Raw genomic sequence first — 8,007 nt, forward strand, 5'->3', positions numbered from 1 at the left:
CTGCATCTAAGGATTTGGTGACCTGGTTGCAGAAGGCCACCAGGTTGGTCTCACAGGACCTGCCGCTAATGAACCAGTGTTGGTGGCCCCTAAGCATAATCCCCCCTGCTGGCCCCTCCTGGACAAGTGCCAGAATAATTCTCACAAAAGCTTGCCCAGGATCGAGGTAAGACTAACTGGCCTATAGTTTCCTGGGTCCTCCATCCTCTCCTTTTTGAAGATGGAAACCATATTGGCCCTCTTCCAGCCCTCTGGCACCTCAACTGCTCGTAAAGCCATGTCAGCGGTCCCACTATGACCTCAGCCAATTCCCTCAGTACTTGAGGGTGGAGATCGTCTGGACCAGCTTATTTGAATACATCCAGTCCCTCCAGAAGTTCGCTAACTAGTTCCTCACTAACCCTTGGCCTAGTTGTGCCTCCCCTAGGGTTTAAGGGGGGCCCAGAGGGGAGGTGGCTGTTCCTGTCCCTGTTCAGCACAATGGAGGCAAAGAAATCATTAAATATGTTAGCTTTGTCATCTGGTGTGACGACCAAATTTCCTAGCTTGTCCTGCAGGGGCCCCATATTACCCGGAACCTTCTTTTTACCCCCTACGTTTTTAAAAAAGGACTTCTTGTTGTCCTTGATCTGGGAAGCTAGTCCTAGTTCCATCTCCGCCTTGGCCTTCCTGACCACCCCCCTGCATCCCCGAGCAACCGCAGTATAGTCCTCTCTGGTGATGACCCCTCCCTTCCATCAGGTGTGCGCCTCCCTTTTAGCTAGGTGACATTCCCAGATGCTTTTGGTGAGCCATGGGGGCTTTTGCGCCCTCCTGTCCCCTTTACATCAGACCACTCCAGCTAGGAACTATGGGGAACAGCTGTGCAGGGAGCCCAGCTGGGCTAAAGACAGCAGCAGCTGTACACACATTCCTGCTTTCAGCATATGTTCCCTGCCTGGCTCCCTTCTGATAGATAGAAAATAGTATTTAGAGGTTGCAATTTTTGGTTGTAGCTGTGTTGATCTAAGGACATAGACAGGCGAGGTTCTTTGGGAAGATGCAGTATCTTTTTAGATCAACTTGAGTAGTTGGAAAAGCATTCTTTGCAAGCTTCTGGGCACAAGCACCCTTCTTCAAGCACAGGGAGCCTCTGCTGCTGTTCTGAGATCTCCAAGGAATGAAAGAAGCTAAAAGTGTGACAGAAGGTTGGGGAGAATGTAAACAGGTGGAAATTAGAAAAACAAAAAGATAGAGAATGGAAGGGGGGGGGGGGGACAAACAAGGAAAAACGCCAAAGGTAATCAAGGGTTGTAGCAGTGTTGGTGTAAGGACATAGGCAAGCAAGATTCTTTGAGCAGATGCGGTATCTTTTATTAGATCAACTGAGTAGTTGGAAAAAAAGGTTATTAGCAAGTTTTTGAGTGCAGGCACCCTTCTTCAGGCATAGGAAGCCTCTGTAGAGACTACCAATGCCTGAAGAAGGGTGACTGCAGCCTAGCCCCCTGCACATGGGGATGAAGGGAAGTGACTGCTTCAGTTTGGCAGCCCCCGCCACTAGCTCAGTCCCAACTGCTGCCTCCCACCTGTAGCTCGCTTCCCACCAGTGGCCTTGGACCCACAGTGCCAGGAGCATAATGAAGACGTAAAAGGCCAAGGCTGGGGCCGTTCCTGCCAGATGGTCACTTAACTAGATAGGAACTATCGTGAACAAAACCGTTTTACCAATAACTGGAAGAGATTAAAACAGATAATATTTTAAACAATATTTACAGCCCTAAACTGCAGTTGCTGAATTGTATGTCTGTCTCTATTCCAAGTACAGAAGAACCATCATACAATCATTGTCTCCATGCAGGTCGGTGACTAGGAACTTTCAGTAATCACTAGCTCCTGCCCCCATTGCCACTTGAGAAGGCTTTCTGTAGTATGATACAAATCTCCTTGCTTGTTCTCCATACTCCTTGTGTTTGTACAAAACAGGGGTGGCTCAAACCCAGGACTGGATGCTAGATCTGGGCCACGGAGCCATCTCATCTGGCCTACAGGGCTCCCCATGGATACAAAACTTTGATGATGGGGGAAACTGCTATTCCCATACTGCCAAGTGGACCTATACCGAGCCATGAGGACTGGACAGAATGGTCCCATAAGGTTGATTGGCTACAAGGGCTGATCTAGGTGCATAGAGCTGATATGGGGCCCAATTAGGCCTGCAGACTGGACCCACACCACTCACCAGGCCCATAGGGCCAAGAGATTGAGCACCACTGATTTAGAAGCATCAAAGATACTTTGAAGCCTGTCTTCCTAGCTTTTCTCTAATCTCTGTTTTTGTTGTACTGTGGTTCTCAAACCCTTCTTTAGAATAACTCCTCATTCTTCATCCCTCAACACTGAATGCATCACAGCTGGTGAGTGTTCTTCACCATCCCCCATATGATCTAGTTTAAAGCACTATAAAACACGGTATTCAAATGATGCCAAAAGAGAACTCTTGCCAGTCCTTGTCTAATAGTAAAAGCAACAAATAACATTGTCCTGGAATACCAGTCAGTTACCAAAGAAGCCAAAGCTTTTCTGTTGACACCATCTTCTGAGCCATGCATGTACTTCTAGGATGCAATGGATAGGATCAGAATATAGTTCAAGGTGTGCTAGTTTATACTGACATGACATTTACCTGAAATGTATTTATCTGGCAGGGTATGTCTCCACATTATTTTTCAAAGAAAACTAGAAAATTAAGTTTAAAAGAATACAGCATAAAGGATGAAAAGTATATCTTTAAAGAGCCATAGAAAGGCTTCCATAAAAAATGTTCTCTTTGCTACACTGCAAAACATGCAGACAAGACAATGTTGCTGTGGGAATGTTATACTGCATACCCCACTTGTGATTTAACTGTGCTAATGTAACGCAGCATTAAACAAACAGCATGAAGCAGGTAGGGAACATGCCACTAGTAATCACATTTTTCAAACGTGAACTCTCAATACCCCTTACAGATGTAACATAAGTTCCCATCAGATCCCTGAATGAGCTGTGTACAGACAAATAGGAAACATAAAAATGCTGTTTCAACCTGGCGCTCAGAGAAACCAGGCACCTGTAGTCACAAACTCAATTTCACTCAGTTGTCTAGTTTAGCGTTTCTCAACCTGTGGGTCAAAAGAATATCTGAAAGGGTTGCAGGAAAAAAAAAAAATCACAAAAGCAGGAAAGCATGCATCTCCCCTTGCAGGCTGGCAGCATTCCAGCCTGCAAGGGGCTGCTTGGGGCAACTGGTGCTGGAGGAAGATGGCCAGGTGCCAAGACTGCAGCAGCAGGGCAGAGGGCAGCAGGAAGGCGTTTACCCCTTCCAGTAAGAGAAGGGTCAGGGAAAAGAGCTGCATGGCCAAGCTGGTGGCAGCAAAGCAGGTGCCTGTGCTTGCAGGGGCAGGGTGGCCATAAGATGTTGCTCAGGGGGCAGGAAAGGATCATAATTAGAGTGCCTGGCACAGTGCAGGAGCCCCACTCCTCACCCTCCAGACTATGCTGGACCAGACTTGCTCCACTACCTCCCACATGAGCCAGAGCCATGGCAGCCACCACACCCCTACCCCAGAGAGACAGGGGCAACTGGAGGCCCCTCCAGCAGGGCTGGGGGAGACAGGGGGCTCAGGGTTGGCCCAGGGGAAAGCAGGGGACTGTGGGTTGTATATTAGCAGGGCCAGAGGGCACGAGTAGGGACAGGCCATAGACCTTTACAAAAATGGGTCGCAGTTAAAAAGAGGTTGAGAACCACTGGTCTAGTTGGTCAGGAGCTCGCAGTATTTTTCCAGCGGCAGGCTGGAGAGACCATCTTTGGGGCCAAGGCAGCTACAGCATGGGAAAACAGCCCCTTGCTGCTGAAGCCCTTTGGCTCCAGGCCACACTCAATGGTTCTGCAGGCTATAAGCTGCCAACCCCTGACTAAACCTGAACCTGATAATTAAATTAGATTTGCCGTACTGATCGTTAACCTGCTCTTTCAGATACACAGCAGCTTCCTCCACTAACTTCCTGGCTTTCCCATCATTTGTTCATCCTGGCTTCCTCCTTCTTAGCCACCCAAAACAACAAAAAAAGGTGATTACCAAAACAAAAAAAAAGGGTGATTAACAGGGTGCAAGCCACAAGCCAAAACACTGTAAGTTACTGGTGCTCACTGTTACAGGGGAGCCTGCAGCAACCCAGACCATTTGAATGCCTGGTCTGGAACTTGGTCTTGGCAAGGACTCTGAAGCTTTCACAGATGCTATAAAACAGTGGTCACCAACCAGTCAATCCTTGATCTGAAGCTGGGGGAGGCGAGGGCTGAGTCCCACCCGTTGAGCTCAGCGGGTGGGGAGGGAAGGGGTGAGGCCAGATCAAGGCCCCCACAGTAAGGGAGGGAGCAGGGCAGAGGCAGAACCAAGGGGTCAGGTAGGTGGGGCCCCTGGGGGGGAGGGGGGAGACAGAGCCCAGGAAAATGGGGGGCATACCCCAAGAGGGCAAGGGGTATGCCCCCCCCCAGACTTGCACACAGGGCAGGGTAAGCTGCCGCTGCAGGGCTGAAGCCATACCAGGCTCTTCCCGATGGGTCCTGGACCATGCTGTGCTTGCAGCAGGCAGCAGTGCTGGGAGTGGGGTTGGGTGGCTGCAGCCCCCCCCTCCCAGCGTCTGCCATGAGCGTAGCTGGGCCCCCTCAGAGGAAAGAGCCCGGCACAACCCAAGACCACAGCGGCAGCCCGCACCCTTATCTGTATGCGGGGCACAAGGGCTGGGGCAGTCAGATTGTCCAGGAATGCATGGGGGGCTCCAGCTGCTGAGGCCTGCCCAGGTGGCCCCGGACAAGCCAGCTGTTCCAGTGCCAGGCCCAGCTGGGGCTTAACACTGAGGGTGTCCTGCCACCAGGTGGACAGGGAACAAGGCTTTGCCCAGCAGTGGGAGCCCCCCCCCCCCGCCATGCGGCCCCAGATGAGCCAATCGTCCCAGCACCTGGCCCAGGAGCAGCCTGGCACCACGTGCACCCCACTGCCAGGAGGGCAGGGGATGAGATGGGGGAAGGACCAGGGTGCAGTAGATAGGGACGGGGCACTGATGAGGGGCCAATTATATGCCAAGCCCTGCCTCTACACCTCACTTGCAAGCCCCTACCCCCCCAACAGCACTGCCTGCACTTCTCACTCTGGACCAGTAGCCTCTGCCCCCTGGTGCCCACCCCACACTCCAGGCCCACAGCCCCCTCCACCTCAACTCTACTAGTGCCCCACCTCCAGCTGCCTCTCTCCTGTGAACACACAGGGGCGTGGCCAGGGGGGCCCATGAACCCTGAGGCTCTGCCTAGGTGCAGGAGCCCCCCTGCACAGCTGGGTGAGCCATCCAGGCACTGATCCCCCACCACCCAGCCAGGCCAGGGCTCCACTCACCCCTACCCCACTCCCTCCCTCACCGCGGGGGGGTTCCATCGGCCCCCACCACCCTTGCACTCCCGGAAGAAGCCGCCTGCTGGGGGGGGTGGTGTCCCTTTACTTTAAAAACTAATCTTCGCCTTTGCTGGAGACCGCTGCTCTAAAATCGCAGCCGTGCTTTGAAAGGGCGGCAGCCCCCCCAACTCATCACCCGTGCGTGTGCGCCACGCACTCCTCAGCGCCAGGCCCCGCCCTTCAGGTGCTGAAGCAAGGGGGCAGCAGGGCGGTCCCTCACAGGCAGCAGGCAGCCAGCCCGGCCGCAGCGGCGGCTTTTCCCCGCCGCCCCGGCTCCAGCATTGGCCAGGCGTGGGCGTGGGCCTGCCCCCCGCGCTCGGGGGCGGCGGGAGCGCGAGCCCGGCTCCCGCGGTGCGGAGGGAGGAGCACTCGCGGGGCCCGCGCGCCAGAGCCCCAGTCACTCACCAACACACGCGGCCACTCGGCTCCTTCCGGCCTCCAGTGCGCACTTCCCGGAAGAGGTCGGCCGCCCTATGCGCACGTGACCCCTCGGCAGGAGCGGGGAGCAGAAAGGGGCGGGGCATGGCGGGCGGTCCGCAGCTATAGAACGACAGCAGTGGGCGGGGTGGTGTGGCTGGTAGTAAGGTACCCTGTTGGGGTAACCCTGCTCTGCGTTGTCATCTTGCCTTCTGTCCCTGCCCGGCCAGTCCCTGCCCCACGGGGAGGTGGTGGGAGCAAAGGTCCGGTCACAGGCTGAGTGAGGCGGCGGTGCAGGAACAGAGCGGGGGCTGCCCTGGGGTCGGGGAGCCTGCTTTCACAAGGGCACGGGTGTCTCTCACGCTGCTAATGTGCGGCCTGTAGTGTGGAGCCCAAGCGAGGGAAAGTACTATGCTCTGGGTCCATGAAGGCAGTTTTCCTGAAGCGTTCCCGGGGATAACTGTTCTTCTGGAGTGGTTCAGTACCCGCAGAGGTGTTGGGACTTAAAGCCCGCTTTATGGAAATGGGAGGTTCCTCCCTGTCTTGCTCCTGTGGCCCTATGACTGGGCAGGCGAAACTCTGGGGCATCCAAACCACAAGCCTCCAGGCTTGGACCTGCATGGAGGATGCCGGCCAAAAGATTTGGAAACATCTGAAGTCCCTGGTGAGGGTGGAGGATGTTTGCCAGTTGTAGGGCCACTTATGGTTCTGGATTGACTCACAGATTTGGACTCGATTTGGCTGGGGACATGAAAAACTTCGTTAAAAATATATTTTTAAAAAAAGAGTGTAGTTGCATTAATACTGTTTAGCAAAGCATTTAACTTCATTAAGTAGGGGTGCCTAAGTTCCCTAGGTTTTCCCTAAGTTCTTTAACACTACATACAAGTAAACAGAAGGAAGAAAGCAAAATGCTCCAAACCTTTTCACCTGAGCTAGTGTAAAATATACATTTAGGAGGTTGTGGAGAAGTGCTTTGTGTAACAATTTGGGGGAAGCAGAATCCCAAAAAACAGACCTTCCCCAGAGACATGTTCCTCTGCCCTGAGATTTTAGTGCCAGCTATCTTGGTTTGGCCAGGACACTCCAGGATTCAGTAGCCTGCTCCCTGTTGATTGGTCAAAAGTCCCTGGCTGGAGTCCAGCAGGGAAGCAACTGGGCAGGCACCACTGCTCCTATGTAGGAACAAGGTGGACAGACTGGATTGAGTGCAACTCCACCCACCCGTGACATGCCCTTGCATGGGATTTCTTATCAACTGGCTGGGACCAGGCTATGGAATCTTGGGGTGCCCTGGCCAAACTTGGATGTATGGATATTTTAGCTCTGCTGGAGAATAGAAAAGTATCATAAAGCACGTCACGCTGAAGTGTTTTATCTATTATTATTCATAAGCTTTGGGCTGATTTGTAACACTTCGCTGCTGTGCATTATCTGCACTCTCACTTTTTAGAGCACTTTAAAGGTAGTTAGAGAGCTACAAATGTTTACCTATATATTCTCATGCTCCATTTTGTTTCCAGACCTGAGGGAAGGCATTTTGTTTCTGAAAACTTGTTTTAGATTCTCCCAACTATATAGCTGGTTCAATAAAGAGTTATTAGCAAACAAATCCTGCTTCTTACATGTTCCTTGGACTTTCATGGCTATTGCAACACTTACCTAACAGTGACCATATGTATTTTCATGGACATTACTAATAATGTCTATCCAAAAATCAAAACTATGAAATAAAATGATTTCACTTGAGGCATACTACTTACATGCATATTGACTCTACTCTGCTCTATGTCCAGCCTGGTATACTAGGGAAACTGGAGGGGAAAAAAAAAAAAAAACCTGACTAGCTGTACGATGAAGCTGACTTAGATGCTCTCCAAACGTGGTAAGAGCTATTTTGTACATTCTAGAAACTGGAATCTCTTTAGAAGAAGTATAAACAACATTCTGTATTTTATTTACCCAAATATTAATAATTTCATGGCTTGCATCTACTTCTACAATACCATAGGTTAAGCTTTTTTAATACCTAACCACTTTTGTGGCTGTGTTCCTTCTATGACATGACCTTTGAGTCCAAAAAAAGCATGGGGGCACTGCCCAAAATTTTAAATACCACCAA

General features: G+C 51.6%; 1 protein-coding gene across 1 annotated transcript in view; it reads right to left on the reverse strand.

Moving 5' to 3' along the window:
• Positions 1–5,965, reverse strand: part of TEX10 (testis expressed 10) — a 112,398-nt gene extending 106,433 nt beyond the window's left edge. The window contains exon 1 of the mRNA XM_019539927.1: positions 5,874–5,965. The gene's annotated coding sequence lies outside the window, so the exon portion shown is untranslated. The remainder of the gene's footprint in view (positions 1–5,873) is intronic.
• Positions 5,966–8,007: the final 2,042 nt, after the last annotated feature.

This window comes from Crocodylus porosus, unplaced genomic scaffold, assembly GCF_001723895.1.
Source record: "Crocodylus porosus isolate Cpor-Errol unplaced genomic scaffold, CroPor_comp1, whole genome shotgun sequence".
Classification (NCBI taxonomy): domain Eukaryota; kingdom Metazoa; phylum Chordata; order Crocodylia; family Crocodylidae; genus Crocodylus; species Crocodylus porosus.